Genomic DNA, 24,970 nt, shown 5'->3' on the forward strand with positions numbered 1-24,970 from the left:
CTTCTTTATGGTCCAACTCTCACATCCATACATGACTACTGGAAAAACCATAGCCTTGACTATATGCACATTTGTTGGCAAAGTAATGTCACTGCTTATTAATATGCTGTTTAAGTTGGTCATAGTTTTTCTTCCAAGGAACAAGCAACTTTTAATTTCATGGTTGCAGTCACCATCTGCAGTGATTTTGGAGCCCAAGAAAATAAAGTCAGCCACTGTTTCCCATTCTATTTGCCATGTAGTGATAGGACCGGATGCCATGATCTTAGTTTTCTGAATGTTGAGTTTTAAGCCAGGTTTTCACTCTCCTTTCTCATTCTCATTTCAAATCCTGAAAGATGATGCTGTGAAAGTGTTGCACTCAATATGCCAGCAAATTTGGAAAACTCAGCAGTGGCCACAGGACTGGAAAAGGTCAGTTTTCATTCCAATCCCAAAGAAGGGCAATGCCAAAGAATGTTCAAACTACCACACAATTGCACTCATCTCACATGCTAGTAAAGTAATGCTCAAAATTCTCCAAGCCAGGCTTCAGCAATACGTGAACCGTGAACTTCCTGATATTCAAGCTGGTTTTAGAAAAGGCAGAGGAACCAGAGATCAAATTGCCAACATCCGCTGGATCATCAAAAAAGCAAGAGAGTTCCAGAAAAACATCTATTTCTGCTTTATTGACTATGCCAAAGCCTTTGACTGTGTGGATCACAATAAACTGTGGAAAATTATGAAAGAGATGGGAATACCAGACCACCTGACCTGCCTCTTGAGAAACCTATATTCAGGTCAGGAAGCAACAGTTAGAACTGGACATGGAACCACAGACTGGTTCCAAATAGGGAAAGGAGTACGTCAAGGCTGTATATTGTTGCCCTGCTTATTTAACTTATATGCAGAGTACATCATGAGAAACGCTGGGCTGGAAGAAGCACAAGCTGGAATCAAGATTGCCAGGAGAAATATCAATAACCTCAGATATGCAGATGACACCACCCTTATGGCAGAAAGTGAAGAGGAACTAAAAAGCCTCCTGATGAAAGTGAAAGAGGAGAGTGAAAAAGTTGGCTTAAAGCTCAACATTCAGAAAACGAAGATCATAGCATCTGCTCCCATCACCTCATGGGAAATAGATGGGGAAACAGTGGAAACAGTGTCAGACTTTATTTTTGGGGGCTCAAAAAATCACTGCAGATGGTGACTGCAGCCATGAAATTAAAAGACGCTTACTCCTTGGAAGGAAAGTTATGACCAACCTAGATAGCATACTGAAAAGCAGAGACATTACTTTGCCAACAAAGGTCCGTCTAGTCAAGGCTATGGTTTTTCCTGTGGTCATGTATGGATGTGAGAGTTGGACTGTGAAGAAGGCTGAACGCCGAAGAATTGATGCTTTTGAACTGTGGTGTTGGAGAAGACTCTTGAGAGTCCCTTGGACTGCAAGGAGATCCAACCAGTCCATTCTGAAGGAGATCAGCCCTGGGGTTTCTTTGGAAAGAATGATGCTAAAGCTGAAACTCCAGTACTTTGGCCACCTCATGCGAAGCGTTGACTCATTGGAAAAGACTCTGATACTTGGAGGGATTGGGGGCAGGAGGAGAAGGGGTCGACAGAGGATGAGATGGCTGGATGGCATCACTGACTCGATGGACGTGAGTCTGGGTGAACTCCGGGAGTTGGTGATGGACAGGGAGGCCTGGCATGCTGCGATTCATGGGGTCGCAAAGAGTGGGACACGACTGAGCGAATGAACTGAACTGAACTGAACTTTCACTCTCTTCTTTCACTTTCATCAAGAGGATCTTTAGTTCCTCTTTGCTTTCTGCCATAAGGGTGGTGTCATCTGCATATCTGAGGTTATTGATATTTCCCTCAGCAGTCTTGATTCTAGCTTGTGCTTCATCCAGCCTGTCATTTCGCATGATGTACTCTTCATATAAGTTAAATAAGCAGGGTGACAATGTACAGCCTTGACGTACTCCTTTCCCAATTTTGAACCAGTCCATTGTTCCATGCCTGGTTCTAATTGTTGCTTCTTGACCTGCATACAGGAAGCAGGTTAGGTATAGCATGGTGACTATACTTAATGCTGCTGTACCACATATTTGAAAGTTGCTAAGACAGTATATCTTAAACGTTCCCACCACAAAAAAGAAATGGAAATTATGTGACATGCTGGTGTTAGCTAATACTGTAGTGGTAATCACTCTGCAATGCATCCTTGTATCAAATCAAAACACTATATATCTTAAACTTACATAATGTTACATGTCAATTATATCTCAATAAACCTGGAACAAAATCACTTCTTACAGGTAATGTTGAGATTAAGAGTGATCAAAGGAAGAACCATCTGTATGAAGTAACAGAAATGGGACAATGGAAACCTATTGGACAATGATGAACAGAGCAGGGGAGTGGAGATGTCTATAATTCTCTTACAGGTAGTTTCCCTGAATTTCTGGAGAAATCTAACCAAGAATGGAAGAAGACGTAGGGTCAAGGGAAGTGTTCAACTTTTTATTATCATTTTTAGGACAGAAAACACTTAGCGATTTAGAAGTTGATGAGGATAATTCAACTTGATAGGGTAAGTCTGAGCATACATGAGAGAAATGATAACTGTTAGTATGAGATAGGAAAGCACAGGATCCAAATTCCAGGTCAGTGGAGGCACTCTATTTATAACATGAGGAAAGAAGGAAAAACAATACAAGTAAATCTGTAGAATTGGTAGATAGGGGAGTTTCTGTTGCATGGTCTCGGTTTTCTCAGCTACAAGGGATGGGTAGGAGAGTAGGAGGGTAGGAGGAATGGCTGGAGTTTTGAGAGAATCAAATGGAGCAGAATGGAGAGGAGAGGAGAAAGGGAATTGAAAAGAAAAATGTGATAGGATATCCAGGAGTATTGTGGGCCCATTTGAAGCTGGTGACTGAGAATTTCTACTGATCCTGATCTACCATGGAGCATGGTTCTATTGAAAGTAGAATTTGCTTGATCTTAAGCCCATAAAAAGTAGACAGAAAGCAAAAAAAAAGGAATCCAGGAGTTTATGGAAATAGAAAATGTGACAAAAAGATTACTAAAAAATAAAGTTTTGATATAATAAGCAAGTTGATGAATTAGCAAAAGACAGATGGTTTGATGGACAAGTGCTCCCCATGAGGCTGATGGATGACTTCGGTAAAATTAATCAAGTAGAAAGAAATGAATTTATGTTATGGTCAGAAAGTGAGATGCTTACATGTAAAGTCAGAACACTGTGAGATATTACAAGATGTGTTTAATAAGCAGCGGATTAAAACAAGGTAAATGATTTTCACAGATGGGTAAAATATGGAAGGTGATTTTTATAGATGAAGAGATGAAGGAACTACCAAGGGGCTTCCCTCAATGATCCTGAAGCCATCAGGACAATGGTGGGCCCTGGAAGTGAAGAAAGCAAGCCTGACACCAGTATTAAAGTTCAGGATGGATAGAAGAAAGTGACTTCACTCAGAAGGATGATGTCATGGTTGAAAGGAAAGAATTCAAAGGGACAACGGTGATTCCTACCCACTAACCTGATTCTAAGCTGCAGGGTGTTAATATCTGCCCTTTTAGAGGCTGTTTGGGAAAACATATCCGCAGTGTGGGCTTCCAAGGTGGCTCAGTGGGTAAAGAACACATCTGCAGTGTGGGAGACGCACAAGACGTGAGTTCGATCCCTGGGTCTGGGAGATCCCCTGGAGGAGGGCATGGCAACCCACTCCAGTATTCTTGCCTAGAGAATCCCATGGACAGATGAATCTGGTGGGCTACAGTCCATGGGGTCCCAAAGAGACGGACACGACTGAAGCTACTGAGCACACACACATCCTAAGTGCGGAGCTACAACAGACCATGATTATTATAACATAATTAATTATCTAAATAAATTTTCAAGGTTTATCTTCCCTACTAAAATATAAGCTCATTGAGGGCAGTGACTTGGTTATTCCCCACAGCATCAGTGAAACACAAGAATCCTGTTGACAATTGGGACTTGGAAAGAGTTCCAACATGTTACAGAAAACAACCATGTATTAGATTATTCTAGTTAATAAGTTTTGCCTTCAGGGGAATTATGGGGGTAAGGTATTTAATTCAGTTTTACCTAACTCAAAATTTTGTTGACATAATAAAATGATTCTCCCTTGAGAAAGTTCCAGATAATTTTCCCAAGCTAATTTAGAAACCATGAAAACATAATTACTTCCCTTGAATAGTTAAATAATGCTGTGAGGAATAAATTTCTGCTTACAGGCCCCAGAAGATCTTATACTGAATAAACCAAATAACTATGTGGCAACTTTAAAATATAGAATCCAGTTTGTTTTCAAGTGTAAAAATATTGTATTTCTGTTCATAGTTAAAAATTAATATGCATGTAACTGGCAGGTGATAACAGAAGTCCAGTGTGAAAAAGCAGTCACCCACAATAGCTCTTTTCATAGAGCTATTGTCAGTCTGGGGTTCTGCTCTCTCAATAAAGTTTCACTGAAAGTATAGAATTAGGAGCTTCACCCTGTTAGACCCCTGCAGGCCAGGCTGGCTTGCCTATTGAGTCATGTAATAGTTGGTTTCTAAGAGTCTAACATGTGAAAATGTCTTTAGTAAAGGCCTGGAGGCTTTCTGAAACGAATGCATTCTTAACAGTCCTTGACATTGGTTGCTTACTTGTTTGTTTAACTCCTGAAAAATACCTACAATTGCAAAAGGTACCTAGATAAACTATTTAAGCAAAAGATATACTGGTATATTCTTTGGTTGTAAAGCTGCTTGAGAGAGCAATTAGAGGATTCTAATATAATGCCTACTAAATATGGAAGGCACTTAAGACATACGTTGTTGTTTAGTCGCTAAGTCATGTTCAATTCTTTTGCAATTGATTCTTCATCTAAAACCATTTCACATTTCATATTTTAGCTATCCTTAGCACCTTCACGACTTAAAGGTATGCAAAAACTCAAAATCAGTCAGTTATTTTCCTTAAGATATCCTGAGATTAAATATGGCCTGTTTCTCTGGAGGACCAGTCTTGTCAAGACTGAACATTAGGAATTCATTTTCTTTATATATATATATATATATATATATATATATATGAATTTATTTATTTTAATTGGAGGTTAATTACTTTACAATATTGTATTGGTTTTGCCACACATCAACATGAATCCGCCACAGGTATACACGTGTTCCCCATCCTGAACCCCCCTCCCTACCTGTACCATCAAGCGAGACAGCAAAAGAGACACAGATGTATAGAACAGTCTTTTGGACTCTGTGGGAGAGGGAGAGGGTGGGATGATTTGGGAAAATGGCATTGAAACATGTATAATATCATATGTGAAACGAATCGCCAGTCCAGGTTCGATGCATGATACAGGAATTCGTTTTCTAAAAAGAGTAATGAGAGTTCCAGAGATCCTAAAACCTACACTATTACCTGAATACATGCAGGGTTTTTGTATAGTTACAATGTCAATCATGCAACAGAAACACACACAGACACACACACACACACTCACACACATAAAGGTGCATGCGCAAAACCCTATCTATCCACACACAATTTTAATAATATGTGACTTAAGTAGATTTTTGAATGCAAATTCTGTGTATAGTGTAGCCAAGTATTCTTGAATAAAACTCAATGTTACCAGAAAACCCTGGGATTTAAATTGCCTAAGTGATGAGAGGAACTGCTACATCATCTAACATGGAAGACAACAGTAGGTACAATAAGACTGCACTTGCATCAAAAAAACTACAACATCCATCCAAATGCAACCCTTGCCAGGGTGGTATTGTATTTGCCTGATAAACAACAGGACATCAATCAAAGCACATGCCAGTGTCCAAGCAATAGTAAAACTCCAGGACCACAGATCAAAAAGAGAAAATAAAACCGAAAAGATTTCACTCCACAGAAGACTCTACAAAATAAAAGGCCAAAGAAGGCTGTCTGAGAAGTCTCCACACTAAAACGAATATGCAAGCAAAGTACATTCCTATGTTTCAAACTAGCCCAAGGAGTTGGCTTATCTCTAACATAATCACCAAAAGTATCTCAAAGATCTAAGTAAAGGACCTAATAAGAATAATTTTTAGAGCTGAAGCCAGAATGTTTAAGCTCATAATAATAGTCCATTAGTTCCATTAGTTACTTCAATTAATTATCATTCCTTAAACATATACTTGTAAGAAACTGTCACTGGTCTTTTTAATTAGAATAGATATTGATTCTATTATAGATTCATATGCATAGAATACAGAATAATATAGAATAGATTCATATGCATAGAACAACACATGACTCCATAATATAGTTAAGAGACACCCAGAAAAATTCCATCTCTGAAAATAGATAAACTTAAAACTTGAATCAAGAATAAATAATATTTACAAAATAAATGCAAGGGGAATTTTTGTGTTATCTGCATATTCTCTATATTATTAAGATGCATTTGGGGAGGAGGAAGGCACATATTGCTTTCTCAATAAGGTTTTGATATGTCTCTTATGATAATGAAAACATTCACACCACAGAGATAAGGGCACACTAGTGAGCAACTTCACTTTCCCTTTTCCCTTTCATGCATTGGAGAAGGAAATGGCAGCTCACTCCAGTATTCTTGCCCGGAGGATCCCAGGGATGGGGGAGCCTGGTGGGCTGCCATCTACCGGTCGGGGTCGCAGAGTCAGACACGACTGAAGCAACTTAGCAGCAGCAGCAGCAGTGTCAGGCAGAGCCCAAACTCAACAGTCACAGACCTCAACTCAAATCCTGTGCTGACCTCAAGGGGTCACTGTGAGGATTCAAAGAGATTATATGGGCCCAACATGCTTCCGCTGCGAAACCAATACCATATTGTAAAGTAATTAGCCTCCAATTAAAATAAATAAATTTATATTTTAAAAAAGAGATTATATGTGTTTAGAAGATTCTCCATAAATATTCACCCTTTACTCCCTTTCCTGTCGTGCTCCAGGGACTGATTCAATACAGGCACTGTTTTAAGACCCCAGCCTTTGAGAAACCAGGCGACAAGGTAAACCTCAGTGGCATGGATGCTGCCGGCCGTGAGGTAACTCTAAAGTCTTTAGTGCCACAGCAACACACCCACTACCTTACCCATTCCTAATCTCTAACGCGAAAAAAAAAAAAAAAAGTTTTGAACAATACTACACCAACATCACTAAGGTACCCTTACCTAACCCTTTTCATCTCAATTTGGGGTCTTCTATGCTAAAGCTGACTGAGAATAGAAACCACAGTATAATGTGTCCAACTCCCTTCATTCCTTAGAATCCCCAGTTCTAAAATAAGCAGACAGACTAGGCATAATACTATAATATGTCTTTAAATATGTATTCAGAAATAAATTGAAATAGGACCCACTTGTTCATGGCACAGCCTAATTTATGTTAGAGTAAGAATTTGGCAAAAGAGAGAAAAAGTCAAAAAAATTATGAGAAGAGGGAAATTAAACAAAGTTAACGGAAATAATCCAAGATCTAAAAATGCCATTCATCACATTTTTAATCCTATGGGTCTGTCCTTAAATACATAAGCAAGCAACTTACATCATAAAGATTTAGTATAAAACTGAAAGTGGAGAAGCAAAGGGTAGCAAATTCATCAGCAAAATGTCATCTCTGTATCTTTACTATCATAGCTCCACCATCTGGGTTATATTTTATGGTTAGTTGTCGGAGCCAAAAATAAAAGATGACTGGTTAAGGTTGCTATTTCTATCAACATGACACTGAATTACAGTACTATTTTTCCTTGCTTCTAAAGATGTGCCATTTGTCTTCTTACAATCCACAGGCAGAACCTTTTAAATTTTAGCACCAACAGTCCAATCTCACACATAGCAGATCACTTCACTTGCACAACTATATCTGAAAATAAAGTGCTCTCAAACTAACACAGTAAGTCTGTTTCTCACCAAACTTATCTGACTCTCAAGAACTCTAATCTATACTCATGGAACTCAATTAAGAAAATTAAAATGAGCAGAGAATGTATGTGCACTATCACATTAAAAATTATATACAAAATTAACATACAAAATCTGTCAATGTCATGCACTTATATCAAAGAGAAAAGCAAGCTTTAAGTGAACCAGGTAATTAAATGCCATTCCACAGGTAGTATAACAGATTAGTCACCATCAAAGCAAAGTTCATCTGGATGCTAAATTTGAGCCCTCACATCACAGATGCAAACATATTAATAAGTAATTATTTTGTTAAGACCACATGTAAAAAGAGAACTCTTTATTTTCATCATATTGGCTTAAGAATTAAGCAATTTCAAAGGTACTATATGTTACCATTTCCTCTTGAAAAAATAGCTTCAGATCAGGGTAGAGAGAGATTTTTATACAATTAGTGTAACCAATCTGTGCACTTAGTTGAATGCAAGGATAAATAACTCCATGAATTTTTTCCCATTTTATTTTACATTTAAATTTGCAAGAACAGTGATATCTTTGACTGCAAAGATGAAAGAGTACAGATATACCTATTATATAATTTAAGATATTAGTGGAAAACTTTAGAAGAAATCCTAGCACCACAATAACACTAGATATCTCAGCATTCCTGAAAAATGGGTGCACACACACAAGCGTGCACACACATTCAATTAGTTATTTTCAGAATATCAACTAAAATATTCAGTGACATAGTTAATAAAAATCGTGTCATACATCAGGGAAGGACACAGTCATAGCTTAAGAATCTTTCTTGATAAAACTGTAAGACAAAAAGCTGTTACCTAGACTATTCAGAGGTCTGAAGTTAACAAGAACTGAAGTCTGAAATCTCAGTCAAAAAAGAAGGAAAATGGACATCCTTTTCTATATAATAAAATCAATATTATTTTTGAAGAACATTCATAACTGCTCTGGGTGTCTGGCTATCAATAAAAAATGGGTTATCTGAGGCACAGAATTTTAGAAATTACAATACTGATGAGAAAGAAATCCTTGGAACTCTATGTACAATTACAAAAGCCTAAAACTATATAAAAATGTGATTGATTCATAAACCATTTTTGTTACCTACAGCAGACAGAATGGAATAAAATTGGTCTTCAAAGATAGACAGTGAGCGATAAGCTCTATCTTTACTGAGAATGGAGAATGAAAAAGGAGGAAAAGGCTTAGTTTATTGGAAGGATTTGGTTATAGGTAAGGGAATGTGACAGACACTATAATGGCAAAGTATGCTGTTTAATGAACAGCATAAACAATAGGAAACAACTAGAGTGATTTAGATGACTTGAATCACCTAAATTTGAGTCACTCAAATGAATCTAAAGTAGATTAGAAATTGCTGAAAAGCAAAGGCCTTTTCCAGAGACATCCGAAAATACTTAACCTACTGAAACTTTGCACTGGTTGTGCATAATGACATTAATATATCAGTAAATCATATTGAAGATTGAAAAATACCTTAGAAAGACCAAGTCAAAAATTGACATGTGGTTCTGGCACCAGAAGCATCTGCAGATCTGATAGAAGTGCTAAACTCTCAGGCACAAAGTTTCTTCAGGTGATACTCATGCAGGATAAAATCTGAGAACCACTCATCTAAACTGATCTACCTTGGTTTAGAGATAAAGAAACAGCTAGAAGTCTTTGTCTTGGTCCTACAATTACTAATGGAAGAGCTCATTCTAAAAACTAGTCTCCTTGCTTCAGCATCGTTCTCTTTGCATGGAAAATCAATTCATGGTTAGAGTTATAGATTTTCTTTTTTTCAGACAACCCACTACACTTAAAATATATGAATGCTCTGTGAACTGAATCACCTTGCTGTGCCCCTGAAACACTGTAAGTCAACTGTACTTCAATAATATATATATATTAAGAAAAATACTAAGTTTGTAAAGTTTAAACCACTGGCTACTCATTTATGCATCCAAAAATGTAGTGCATAATATTTGATAGTCGCTAGAAAGAAAGAAGTACCTAATTTTTAAACGCTGACTTCAAAAGAGTCACAACGTGGCAGAAAGAGATGGACATGTTAAGAACTAAATGTAAGGGCTTCCCTGGTGGCTACATGGTAAAGAATCTGACTGCCAACATAGGAGACATGGGTTAGATCCCTGATTCAGGAAGATCCCACATGCCACGGAGCAACTTAAACCCATGTGCCACAACTATTGAGCCTGTGCTCTAGAGCCCATGTGCCACAAGTACTGAAACCTGTGCGCCCTACAGCCCGTGCTCTGCGACAAGAGAATCCACTGCAGTGAGAACCCTGAGCACCACGACTAGAGAGTGAGCAGCCCCCGCTCACCACAACTAGAGAAAAGCCTGCACAGCAACGAAAACTCAGCACAGCTCAAAATAAATAATAAAAATTTTAAAAAGAAATGTGGCATTGTCAAAAAGAACAGCAGAGTTAGAGATCTAAGAGTTCAGAGGAAGGAGAGAATTCCTCCACCTGGAGGAAGAGCAAGAGACTTCAGAAAATCTCTCTGAGAGATTCTCTGGTCAGAGGGATCATCTGTATCCCTGAGCTCTTAGTGAGCACACACTAAGCATGCCAGCCCCTGGGGCTGTAAAGATGGATAAAAGACAGAGCCACAACCTCTAGGAAGAAAAGATCTATGACTTATGCAGAGCAATGACATACAACAAGAGAAAGATTGATGAATTATTTTCTATATGGGAAAGCAATGATTCAAACAGGAAATGATTTCAGGGTAGTTTTAAAACATAAAATGAAGAACAAACAAAGTATCAGAGTAAACAAAGATCACTTGCAAAAATAGGAACTTCCTGATGTACTGGCCTAAGCAATCTATAGAACTTTTAGGGATACTTAAGCAGAGGCGGAGAAGGCAATGGCACCCCACTTCAGTACTCTTGCCCGGAAAATCCCGTGGGCTGAGGAGCCTGGTAGGCTGCAGTCCATGGGGTCGTGAAGAGTCGGACACGACTAAGCGACTTCACTTTCACTTTTCACTTCCATGCACTGGAGAAGGAAATGGCAACCCACTCCAGTGTTCTTTCCTGGAGAATCCCAGGGATAGGGTATTCTATGGGGTCGCACAGAGTTGGACACGACTGAAGCGACTTAGCAGCAGTAGCAGCAGCAGGAAGAAAAGGGCTTCCCAAGTGGCTCAGCTGGTAGAATTCACCTGGAATGCAGGCGACCCCTGGGTTGGCAAGATCCCCTGGAGAAGGGATAGGCAACCCACTCCAGTATTCTTGGGCTTCCCTGGTGGCTCAGAGGGTAAAGTATCTACCTACAATGCGGGAGACCTGGGTTCAATCCTTAAGTTGGGAAGATCCCCTGCAGGAGGGCATAGCAACACACTCCAGTATTCTTGCCTGGAGAATTCCCATGGACAGAGGAGCCTGGCAGGCTACAGTCCAAGGGGTCAAAAAGAGTCAGATATTACTGAGTGACTAAGTGCAGCACAGCACACAGGAAGAAGAGAAGGGTTTCCCAGGTGGCTCAGAAGTAAAGAATCCACCTGCCTGTGCAGGAGACACGAGTTCAATCCCTGGGTTGGGAAGATTTCCTGGAGAGGAGAATCCCATGAACAGAGGAGCCTGGAGGGCTACAGTCCATGGTGTCGCAAAGAGTCAGACATGACTGAGCACACACCCAGGAAGATGAGAACAAGGAGATGAAGCTGGGAAATAGGAGGCCATGACCTTACCTTGCAGAGACATGCCAGAAGCGGGAGTCTGCCCTTTAGCCTAACAGTATCATGCCTTTGAAGAGTTTTACAAATGAGATGATGTGATTGATCTGTACCTAAAAAAGGACACTGGTAACAACCACCAGAATGAAGGCTTGGAATCTTACCAGAAAGAACAAAATATCTAAAATTACACTTAAACATGTTTGGATATTACTCAGCAAATCAAGAAATACCTATTGTACACATGTAAAATGATGTGAGAAAATTTTATCCCTACATTCATATACATATTTATGAAGAGAGCAAGTATATATTATTATATCTTCAGGAAAATGTGTGTGTGTGGGGGGGGGAGGTTTGTCCGTTTTTTGGTTAATCCAAAATTTTACTACCAAAGCATCAGTGTTTAAGGTAAATTATCATAGAGAAGAGAATTTACTTAAATTTAATATGAGACTGAAAATAATGTCATAACACTGTCTTTACTCTGAGACTTATAAAATTGGAAGTGAATTTATTGTAAGTACAATTTATTGCATTAGTAATAGTAAGTACATTTATTGCATTGCTGTAATAAATTGAAAATTTTTATTTATTTCAATCTATATTAAATTCAGTTTTCATAGACAGGAGATGGGTGAAAATTCATCTTTAATTTTTCCTATACTATATGTCATCAAAAAACGAACAGCTTACTAAACTAATTTGAACTTCAGACTCAAAAATCAGAGAGGTCTCTGATTTTTAAATAGGCCTAAAATTTACTTGTGATAAGTCTGATAGAAAGAAAAAATGTCAGACTGTATTTTTTTAATTGAAAAATCAATTAGGACCACTAACAACTACTTAAGTACGATATTTTGAAGAGATATGTTGGGGGGAATTTATAGGAAATAAAATCATTTGCTTTTTACTTACACTATAGATACATTCATTTAAAAAATGAGTTTACTTATATCTATACTATTTGTACCTACTTTCTTCTTTAAAAAGATAAAGGAAACCTCTTAAAATGTCTACAATAAGACCACTACATAAAGTTAAATTAAGCAAGGTAATAATTAAAGCTTTCATATGATTCTGTTTAAAAGATCAAAATATTTTACACATGCAATGATACCACAGAGTTAATCATGCATGGTTTAATTGGTTAATAGATTAATGAGGTCTTGATTTCATATTTTCTTTCACCTCTTCTTGAAGTACCCATGCTAATACAAGAGCTAACTGCTCAGAGAAATCCAAGGAAATGGGAAAAAGGAAGTAAAGGAGATAACTATGGAGTTAAAATACTGATTTCCATGTTTATGCCCTTTTTAGCATAGCATATACATTTGAACATTATGTAACTATCTACTGAACGCATAAAGTGTACAAAAGGTGAACAACATAAAAAAAGCTGGTGCTTTCATTAAAAAAATACTAATACAGAAGAAAGACAATAAATGAATATATAGTATGGTGACAACGTGCTAAGGAGGCACATAATAAAAGAAAAAGAGTAAGACACAGGATCAGGGGAAGTCTCTGAGAAGGTAAAATCAGGACTGTAACTTCATAGAAAAAAGTCTTAAAGTATATAGACCCAACCAGCGGTAGTTACCTTGAGGGAGGGGTTGGGTGGAGAGTTTCACTAAAAAGTGAAACTTTTTAAAAAAAAAAGTAAAAACTTTTTCAACTTTTGGTATTTGAACTTTTAGGATTGGTTTTACTGATGTAACTTAGAAACTCTTTCTTAGGCCAAAGATTATATTATTATTCTCTGAACTATATTTTTCATGACATTGGCTTCCTCAAAAATATATTTTAAAATCCATTTTTTAAAACAGAGATTGGATTTTATTCTAAATGTAGTAGAACAGGCTTAGCAGAGGAAAGACATAATCTGAATTATGATCTAAAGAAACTGGTGGTGACAAATGTGAGGAGAAGTGGTTTGTGAGAGAGAAAGAGCCAGAAGCAGAAGCATTATTAAGGGGATCACTGCAGTTACTCAAGGAAAGGGTGACGATGGTATTAACTATGGGGATGGCTGAGGAAATGGAAAAAATGGCCCTTATCTTTGCACCTTCAATGTCCCTAGCACAGCAAGTGGCATGAAGTGTGCCTTCCATACACAGATTTTCAGGTAAGAAAAATAGAAATGAGAGTTAGGGAGGCCGGCCAGTCATAGGGCTGTAATGTATCACTTCTCTAATTTGAATTAGAGAGATAGGAATATTTTCCTTGTAAATACTTGTGTAACATCCATTTCTGAAAGCAGTTTAGTAATATCCTAAGCAATTAAAGATTTATATAATCACAATTTTAAAAATCACCAACTCGATGAACATGAGTTTGAGCAAGCTCTGGAAGTTGGTGATGGACAGGGAAGCCTGGCGTGCTGCAGTCCGTGGAGTTCCACAGTCAGACACGAATGAATGACTGATCTGAATTTTAAAAATATACTCTGAACAAAACTCTTTCTCATTTCAACTCCACTATTAAAGTATTCTGTCGCTTGTACACACTGCTGTATTTAAAATGGATAACCAGCAAGAACCTACTATATAGCACTAGGAACTCAACTCAGTACTCTGTAACAGCATAACTGGGAAAAGAATTTGAAAAAGAATAGATACACGTATAACTGAATCTCTTTATTGTACACCTGAAACTAACACAACATTGTTAGTCAATTATACTCAAATATAAAAAAGTTGAAAAAAATAAAGTATGCTGTCACAGAAATTTCAAGTAAATTAGATGATATTACAAAAAAAAAAAAAAAATCAAATGTAGTAACAAGTTCTTTAAAGACCCTTAAGAAACATTCCTTTAACAGCTTAACATTTAATTGTGTAGTTCCTCTTTAAAATCTGGGGAAAAATTTAACCAAAGAAATTACAAAACTGATTTGCATTCTCTTAGCTTTTCCACTTCTCTCTTTAGCTACAGTCTGAGGGATCTAATCAGTTTTCATCCGGAACCTGTTTAGCCATAATTTCTTTTTTACCTGACTTGATCTGTCACTCGATCCAGCTCTGAACTTCATTTTCTATTTCACTTGTATAAATATAAGTCCTACCTTATCTTTACTTTTCACTCTATATCAAACCCAATGCTTAAAATTAGAAATTGAAAACAAAACCTCAATTTCTGTTCCAACATATTAGATGATGCACTGTTTTATATCCTGTTGCTCACATGATCAAAGATATAAAAAGAGAAATCAATATTCACAAAGACTTTTCAATGGGTTGTATGGATTTGAAATTTGAAGATAATGTTTCTAAAGGAGAAAAGTATTGTTACAAATAAGTAACAGTCAATTTTACAAGCTAGCCCTTAAATTATTTTACTCCATTATATAGGTAAAACACCATGCAATCTTTTGTTATTGTTGTTGAGTTGCCAAGTCATGTCAGACTCTTTGCAACCCCATGAACTACAGCATACCAGGCTTCCCTGTCCTTCAGATCTCCTGGGCTTTGCTAAAATTCATGTTCACTGAGTCAGTGATGCCATCCAACCATCTCATCTTCTGTCACCCCCTTCTCCTCCTGCCTTTATCATAGGCTTATCATTATAGATTCTTTATAAGGTACACTTTATCTTGATTTTTGAATTAGCAAAATGTTTACAATATGATCTAGCCACATGTCTACAGCTATTAAAGGATGGGTACTATAAAGGGAGATTCAGAGTCTAGAGCAATACCATCCGACAGAGCTCTGTTCCACATGGAAACTTGTATCTATTCATCCTACATAGTGGCCCAGCAACATGTGGGCATTCAGCACTTGAAATGTGTGACTGAGAAAATGTATTTTTCTTTTTTAAACAAAGAAGTATTTGTTTTAATTTTTACCTTCCAGTTGTACTGAGATATAAGTGATATACAGTACTGTATAAGTTTAAGGTGTAAGGCATGACTCAAATAAATCATGAAATGATTACCACAGTAAGTCTGCTGAACATCCATCATTCCTTATAGATAAAGAAAAAAAATATTTTTCCTTGTGATGACAACTCTCAGGATTTACTCTCTTAATAGCTTTTATATATTACTTACAACAGTGATAACTCATTTATCACAGTTTACATTGCATCCCTCGTCCTTATGTACCTTATTTACGTTATTTACTAGAAGTCTGTACCTTTGGACCGCCTTCATTCAATTTCCCTTCCCCACCCCACCCCCACCTCTGGTAATCACAAATATGATCCCTTTTTCTACGAGATTGTTTATTTTTTTGAAGTACAATTGACCCACAGCACTAAGTTAGTTCCCAAAGCATAACAAAGTGATTCAATAGTCCTATACATTACAGAGTCATCACCAAGGTAAATCTAGTCACCATCTGTCACCATACAAAAATATTACATTCTCATTAACTATATTTCCTACTCTGTATATTTCATCCCCACGACTCATTTATTTTGTAAATTTGTACCCCTTAGTCTTCCTCTCCTATTTCTCTCATCCCTCCGACCCCTTCTGACAGCTACTTTTATGTTCTCTGTATCTATGACTGTATATATCTTGATTGTATTTGCTCATTTATTTTGCTTTTCAGAGTCCATATGTAAGTGAACATGGCATTTGTCTATGTATAACTTATTACACTTAACATAATACTCTTTAGGTCCACCCACGCTGTCACAAATGGTAAGCTATCTTTCTTTTTTATGGCTAAGTAATAGTTCATTGTCTATCTAGTTTCTTTATCCATTTATCCATAGTTTCTTTATCCATTCATCCATCAATGGGCACTTAGGCTGCCATTTAGCTTGGATTAAATTTAAATAATAACATCTACCTAGTCACTATCTCATTGGACAGCAGAGCTCTGAAATATGCATTTCAACAAATCTGGAGACTAGCATTTAGGAGGCATATTAATGATAGTGAAATCAAAAGTAAAAAAGATACCAATGGATGGTCAGAGTAAATTTTCATATAAAAGCAATACAAATTCCATAAGAATCAAGAATGTAGGCTCTACTCTTAAGGAAAGCATTGAGTTGGGCCCTTACATGGTGGACTAATTATTTCATGGCACTAACAATCAAGAGTAACATGATTAAACCTAGGCTCCCACACCAGTAGTTACTCAGCCTGAGAAAAGCCTCTCTATGTGTACAAATGACAAAGCCAGTCAAGGTGCTTTATCTGGATCATGCCATACCATGTGGTTTGCTATCAGAGTCGAATATTACTTTCCAGGTTCAGATATTATCCCAAGTTTATGATGACAAACTAAGGAGCAAGGGTGAAAGTTACACTACAATGCAAAATTGTTGATACACCAATTTTATGTCCAGTTTCCATGCTTTCCCCCAGGTTCATGTGAGACAAACTCAAGATTAAATTTTTGAAACCAAGTAAGTTCATGCAGTAAAAATGTATTATAAATTATATCCCCTTTAAAGGGGATTCTATCTTAAGGGAATCCGATTTAGAGTCTAAGTCTTAAGCTAAAATACAGATGTCAATCATCAATATCAATGTCTTAACAATCCTAAATTTTTGAACCCTTTTTTATAGCAGTGAATACTTTGAGAAACATTAAATATCCATGTACAAAGAGAATACTAACTTCCCAAGGAAAAGAAATGATAGTGTTTGAGTTTTCCTTTAAAAAAGATAAAACTATTCCTACTTATTGGCTATGAGGGTGGCATGCCAGAGAAGAAAACAGAAACAGATACTTTACCCCAAATCATCTAAACTGCCAGTTGCTTTAGATAATCAGTTTAAGAGCAGGGCCTATGATAGGAATATCCACGTTTTACTTCATTTAGTTTGCATGTCAATATGAAACATCAACATCAACAGTCTATTTTGTGAAATAACAAAAAAATACAAAATACTTTGGCTCATTTAGTCTTTATACAATAGGAGATTAACTGGTACTTCTTTGTTTTGCATGAAGTTGTAACTGTCCTAAGCCAAAGGCAAAAAATGTCCTAAAGTACACAGCATTCTAGATAATTCATAAACAATTACAGCCTATCTTCCTTCAGGGTTTGCTGAGCAGTGGTAGGTCCAGCTTTATAGGGCCTACTACCTTGACCCCCAGCTGATCTCACAAGGGAGAGTAATGTACTATAGTCCATAATGGGCACTCCTACCTCTGTGAGGCAGGAGAAGCAGGGGCTTACTCCATGGGAACTTTTCCAAGGCCAAATAGAAAGAAGGTTCTAGAGGAATCACTCATCAGTACTGGGAGTACCTGTTAGAAGGCAAATGGCTCCAAGGGCGGCTGGGGGGAGGTTAATGCTTTATGAAGAAGCTGTCAGAAGAATTTGGAAAAAATCACCTAAGAATGAAGAGGAGACTGTTAGTGGAGAGACACTCGCTGTGGTGGTAACAGAAGGGACCAGAAAGAACCATAATTTGGTGACCCCAGTAGTATGTTGGTAAATTTTCCACAATTTACTGGGAAAGCAGGAAAGACGACAGATTCTGGTTTGTGACACGTATTATTTCAGTGGTGAAAATACTCACACCATGGCCAATCTCAAGCTACAAATGCTAAGTTACTGAATGCAGAGTGGGAAGAGACATGCAGTAGCATATTACCATCTATATGGTATTTTGTACCATAAAAAGATAAACATCAAGAGTATAGACAATAAAATGAAGCAAGTTAATTAGGAAGTGATCAGTTTTAAGTATTTATAATTTTCTTTTTTAACATAATTCACTTATATAACACAATTAGTAATGGTTACTTTAACAGCAAGATCACAAAATTTCTGAATATTTAACAATCAGCCTGTGTGAGCCAGTACAAGGCAGTTTTTGCACAGCTATAAAAGAAACAAACTCAGAGTAAAATCAAGGGTTGCTCCTGACAGCTAACATAGGTCCAACTAAGGAAAAAGATCTCTGCCTCCTTTGTGTCCACTTCCAACCATGTACTGGCAAGAAGACAAAAGAAACAGTTAACTGTGTACTGACTTCTCTCCTTTGAAAGCTCAACTGCAAGTCTAGGTGAGAATGAGTGGAGGGGAGGGAGGCAAAATTTGAGCACGCACACTTAAAGTGGACTGACCGGGATTTTAATAACTGAAAATGATCACAAATTATGAAATCTGTCCAACATGTTGTGAAGAATCAGGGAAGAGTGAGTTAAAGTATAAATGAAAATAATGGTTGGTGGTTTCCTGAAACTTCTCTTCCAACTGGACAAACATGCTTACGGTGGCAATATTGGAATACCAAGCTAGTTATCCACTGCTAACAAGAAAACCAAGATTTAGTGCTCACTGGGGCAGCACATAAACTAAAACTGGAACAATACAGAAGCTAGCATGGCCCCTGCACAAGGATGACTGCCATGCAAATTCATGAAGCATTCCATATTTTTCAGACATTTCTCCAAAGACATACAGATGACTAACAAACACATGAAAAATGCTCAACATCACTCTTTATTAGAGAAATGCAAATCAAAGCCACAATGAGGTACCATCTCTCATTGATCAGAATGACTGCCATCAAGAAGTCTACAACAATAAACACTGGAGACAGTGTAAAGAAAAGAGAAACCTCTAATACCATTGGTGGGAATGCAAACTAGTACAGTCACTGGAGAACAGGGGGAGATATCTTAAAAAACTGGAAATAGAACTGCCATACAACCCAGCAATCCCATTGCTGTCCACATTGAGGAAGCCAAAACTGAAAGAGACCTATGTACCTCAATGTTCATTTCAGCACTGTTCACAATAGCTAGGACATGGAAGCAACTTAGATGTCCAGTTCAGTTCCATCGCTCAGGCATGTCCGACTCTGCAACCCCATGGACAGCAGCATGCCAGGCCTCCCTGTTCATAACCAGCTCCTGGAGTTTACTCAAACTGATGTCCATTGAGTCGGTGATGCTATCCAACCATCTCATTCTCTGTCATCCCCTTCTCCTCCTGCCTTCAATCCTTCCCAGCATCGGGGTCGTTTCCAATAAGTCAGTTCTTTGCATCATGTGGCCAAAGTATTGGAGTTTCAGGTTCAACATCAGTCCTTCCAATGAATATTCAGGACTGATCTCTTTTAGGATGGACTTGCTGGATTATCCTTGCCGTCCAAGGGACGCTCAAGAGTCTTTTCCAACACCACAGTTCAAAAGCATCAATTCTTCAGTGCTCAGCTGTTTATATAGTCCAACTCTCACACCCATACATGACCACTGGAAAAACCAAGCCTTGACCCGAGGGACCTTTATTGGCAAAGTAATGTCTCCACTTTTTAATATGTTGTCTAGGTTGGTCATAACCATCCTTCCAAGAAGCAAGAGTCTTTTAATTTCATGGCTGTAGTAACCATTTGCAGTGATTTTGGAGCCTAAAAAAATGAAGTCTGCCACTGTGTCCACTGTTTCCCCATCTATTTGCCATGAAGTGATGGGACCGGATGCCTTGATCTTTGTTTTCTAAATGTTGAGCTTTAAGCCAACTTTTTCACTCTCCTCTTTCACTTTCATCAAGAGGCTCTTTAGTTCTTCTTCGCTTTGTGCCATAAAGGTGATGTCATCTGCATATTTGAGGTTATTGATATTTCTCCCAGCAATCTTGATTTCAGCTTGTGCTTCTTCCAGCACAGCATTTCTCATGATGTACTCTGCATATACATTAAATAAGCAGGGTGATAATATACAGCCTTGATGAACTCCTTTTCCTATTTGGAACCAGTCTGTTGTTCCATGTCCAGTTCTAACTGTTGCTTCCTGACCTGCATACAGATTTCTCAAGAGGCATCTCTTTCAGAATTTTCCACAGTTTATTGTGATCCACACAGTCAAAGGCTTTGGCATAGTCAATAAAGCAGAAATAGATGTTTTTCTGGAACTCTCTTGCTTTTTTGATGATCCAGCGGATGTTGGCAATTTGATCTCTGGTTCCTCTGCCTTTTCTAAAGCCAGGTTGAATAGCTGGAAGCTCACGGTTCACGTATTGCTGAAGCCTGGCTTGGAGAATTTTGAGCATTACTTTACTAGCATGTGAGATGAGTGCAATTGTGCGGTAGTTTGAGCATTCTTTGGCACTGTCTTTCTTTGGGATTGGAATGAAAACTGACTTTTTCCAGTCTTGTTGCCACTGCTGAGTTTTCCAAATTTGCTGACATATTGAGTGCAGCACTTTCACAGCATCATCTTTCAGGATTTGAAATAGCTCAACTGGAATTCCATCACCTCCCCTAGCTTTGTTCGTAGTGCTGCTTTCTAAGGCCCACTTGACTTCACATTCCAGGATGTCTGGCTCTAGGTCAGTGATCACACTATCGTGATTATCTGGGTCATGAAGATCTTTCTTGTACAGTTCTTCTGTGTATTCTTGCCACCTCTTCTTAATATCTTCTGCTTCTGTTAGGTCCATACCATTTCTGTCCTTTATCGAGCCCATCTTTGCATGAAATGTTCCCTTGGTATCTCTAATTTTCTTAAAGAGATCTCTAGTCTTTCCCAATGCTGTTGATTTCCTCTATTTCTTTGCATTGATCGCTGAGGAAGGCTTTGTTATCTCTTCTTGCTATTCTTTGGAACTCTGCTTTCAGATGATTATATTTTTCCTTTTCTCCTTTGCTTTTCACTTCTCTTCTTTTCACAGCTATTTGTAAAGCCTCCCCAGACAGCCATTATGCTTTTTTGCATTTCTTTTCCATGGGAATGGTCTTGATCCCTGTCTCCTGTACAATGTCACAAACCTCATTCCATAGTTCATCAGGCACTCTATCTATCAGATCTAGGCCCTTAAATCCATTTCTCACTTCCACTGTATAATCAAGGGATTTGATTTAGGTCATACCTGAATGGTCTAGTGGTTTTCCCTAGTTTCTTCAATTTAAGTCTGAATTTGGCAATAAGGAGTTCATGATCTGAGCCACAGTCAGCCCCTGTGGCTCAGATCATGGTGGAGAGTTCTGACAAAATGTGGTCCACTGGAGAAGTGAATGGCAAACCACTTCAGTATTCTTGTGTTGAGAACCCCATGAACAGTATGAAAAGGCAAAAAGATAGGACACTGAAAGATGAACTCCCCAGGTCAGTAGGTGCCCAATATGCTACTGGACATCAGTGGAGAAATAACTCCAGAAAGAATGAAGAGATGGAGCCAAAGCAACACCCAGTTGTGGACGTGACTGGGGGGTTTCAGGACGGGAAGACACATGCGCACCCATGGCTGATTCATGTTGATGTATGGCAAAAACTACCACAATATTGTAAAGTAATTAGCCTCCAATTACAATAAATAAAATTAATTTTAAAAAACCAAGATTAAAGAAATAATCTTTCCTTTATAGAAAAACAACCTGGTATTTTAAACAATGATATCATATAAATGGTGATATACGCTGTCCTGCTCTTTCCATAAGGGCATCTTTTCTCTACCACAGATTAACAGCAAACTTGAAGGGCTATAAAGTGCACTAAATTTGCAAGTCATCATTGCTAAGAACCATAACGTAGAGTACCTCAATGCACTTTCTTTTATTTGTTCCACACAAAGAGCTGCAAGGTAGGTAGCACAGTTATTAATAGTCATATCTTGAAGCTGAGAAAAATTAAATAATGTGCTCGCCTAACAGTCAAAACTTAAATACACTCAAAAGGTCTATACAGTTATATATGAGCTAAAGAACACTGGTTTCAGAAATCAGAGCCAGGATCTAATCCTGATTATGCCACTGACAGGTGATATTGGGTCACTCTTTCTGGGTCATAATGTTTTCTCCTATAAAATTAAATCATTGAACTGTAATATCTGTAACATCTCTCTAGAATTATGATTCTGTTTCACCAGGAGGGAAGGCAACATGTCTGGAAGACCAGGGTAGTGATTACACAACTAAGAACAAAATGATACTAAAGGGAAGAATTCAGGCAAGGCATACAGAGTGCAAGAAATAAAATAATCTTGTACTAAACCAGGTCTCAACACAGAAGCTTTTATATGCTTCCTTCAAACAATTCTTCCAAGAACTTCCAAGTTTGTTTAACCAACAGGGCTTGCCTGTGGATTTAAGTGAAAACATGAAATTAAAGTAGCATATGAAGGTATACAGAAGACTGTAATTGAGGTTGGGGGCAGAATTGCTAAGCAGTTCACCTGAAAATTAGATCTCACTCTGTTCTAGAGATTATCAAATAGCAAAATTAAACATTTTATAATTTATTATAAGATTGGCTATTATGTTAATAATATTATAACAGTACAGCTAATTAAATGATACTTTTGATATACAGGTTTTCAGGAACAAGCAGAAAAAAAATATCCACAGATTAATGCATACCCAGAAAATAACAAATCAATATCAGTGATGAGTCTTTACAAAGTAAATGGTAAAAGGAAGAAAGTCTCTGATTCATCTACATGCCATAAATGCATCTTTGAACAGGCAAAACTGTGATGCATTTCTAAAACCAATTTATAAGAATGGAAGTTACTTAGGTCAGTCAATAAAGTATGAAATATTTTATGTTCTCTCTCTCCCTTATTCTTCTATAATTGATTACTGCACCAAAACCTATTAACTGCTGTATTATTTAAAACTTATGCCTTTCAAAGGAGCAAAGATCTCTCTCTTTTATTTATATTTGTTTTTCACATCCATAATACAAACAGAAAATAAAAACATGTGGCCACATATATGTAAAACACACAAATCCAAGAAAGCCATGAATAGGTTTATAATTCAGCCTTGACCCACCTAAGCTGGAGTCCTGGGTCATGATTTTACTATGTGAGAATTCATGAACCTCTCATACGCCTTCTTCATTCTCTCAAACACAGAGCTGATTTGAAGAGGATTTCATGATAACATGTGAACTATTCTAACATGGAATAGGCATTCATTACATTCTTTACTTCTGATTAGAGTCCAGTTAAGAAAGGTCATAGCTTCAGTGAGGCTTCCTACAGCTCTCAGGAAAGACCTCCAATATGTTGACAAGAAACATTTACAATGACCTTTCAGGATTTCAGGAATCTCTTGATCGATTCATGTTATCCACAGGGATAGAACAATGCCTGGGTGTCTTTATTTTTGTCTCTATACAAAGCTGTTAACCACTACATCAGACCCACCTAACCATCCAAAACACATAGTCCAACCAAAGTTACGAACATGATGGCAAACACAAGACAGAAAAACAAAGAACTACTACTCACTGAACACTTATTTGCCAGACAGTACCTTAGGCACTTTTGAACAAATTTGAGGTCTAGACACAATAAATAAGTTGTATAAGCAAAGAGAAAGCAAGTGATTCAGCTGGGATTTTACTCTAACTGGATTTAATCCCAAAGTCCATGCTCATTAAAAGTGTATAACTCTTCCTCCAACATATAGCTACTACCTACAAGTCACAAAACATCTTCCCCTGAAAAGTTTGTACTGAACAGTTGACCAAACAACCCACAAGACTCCACAGTTAGTAGAAAAAACATATAAAACTCCCTTGTCTGTGGTCTTGGAACCATGTCTATGTACAGACTCTGAAACATTAAGTAAAATATTCATTTCTTGCTTAAATATCCTAAGGATGGTGCAAATATACACACGCAAGAGTGCACATCAAAGCTGTCAATAGCAATAGTATATAAGTTAAAAATTGAGATTTATGAAAATAGATCTGGTAAGTCTAACTAGAAACGAGCTTAAATAAATAAATAAAATAAAAGAGCTTAAATAGATCTATTTTCAGACTACTTGGGTTAATGGACCATTCTGATTTTCTTGTGATTATAAGGAAATGTACAGTTCGGCTGAAATATACACTGAACCATCATAAAACTATCAGCATCATGTTTTAGCACCTTAGAAAATTTCTATTCTTCCTCTTTCAGTCTAATAGAGTAACAGGAAAATGAGATAGTAGTGGCAGGGAAGACTGGAATGAAGTACTCAGTTGCTATGAAATAATCACTGTGTCAAAGGAATGGATACATTTGTTTATACCTTTCCAGTCTTGTGCCCAGAGGTGTGTGATTATCTAATAATCATTGCTGTTCCCCAGAGAAACATGTTTTGCTTCATGCTACAATTTTTTAAAAATGAAAAACGTATTGCTAGAGGTGCCCGTTAAATTGATGATGATGACTTAAATTAACCCACATTTGTCACTAAATTTCAAGGGTCATCCATTATTGAACACAAAAAGACATATTTCTTACATAAGAGGAAGCAAAAAACACAAAGAAAGTGAGAGAATCATTAATTAAAGTTTATATAAGACAGAGAACTGTTAGAAATACTTGATTTCAGTCTTCCTGGGAATCAGGGTC

General features: G+C 37.5%; 1 protein-coding gene and 1 non-coding gene across 11 annotated transcripts in view; one reads left to right on the top strand and one right to left on the bottom strand.

The window, feature by feature from the left end:
• PTPRK (protein tyrosine phosphatase receptor type K) overlaps positions 1-24,970 on the bottom strand; it is a 619,180-nt gene that overhangs the window by 309,200 nt on the left and 285,010 nt on the right. The gene's annotated exons all lie outside the window — the stretch shown is intronic.
• Positions 18,949-19,056, top strand: LOC147366082 (U6 spliceosomal RNA). The gene has a single exon (XR_015133531.1). It is a non-coding gene; the product is annotated as a U6 spliceosomal RNA (small nuclear RNA).

The sequence above is a fragment of the Bos grunniens genome, chromosome 9 (genome assembly GCF_055505025.1).
Source record: "Bos grunniens cultivar Pamir isolate PY7600 chromosome 9, Bosgru_T2T1.0, whole genome shotgun sequence".
Taxonomy (NCBI): domain Eukaryota; kingdom Metazoa; phylum Chordata; class Mammalia; order Artiodactyla; family Bovidae; genus Bos; species Bos grunniens.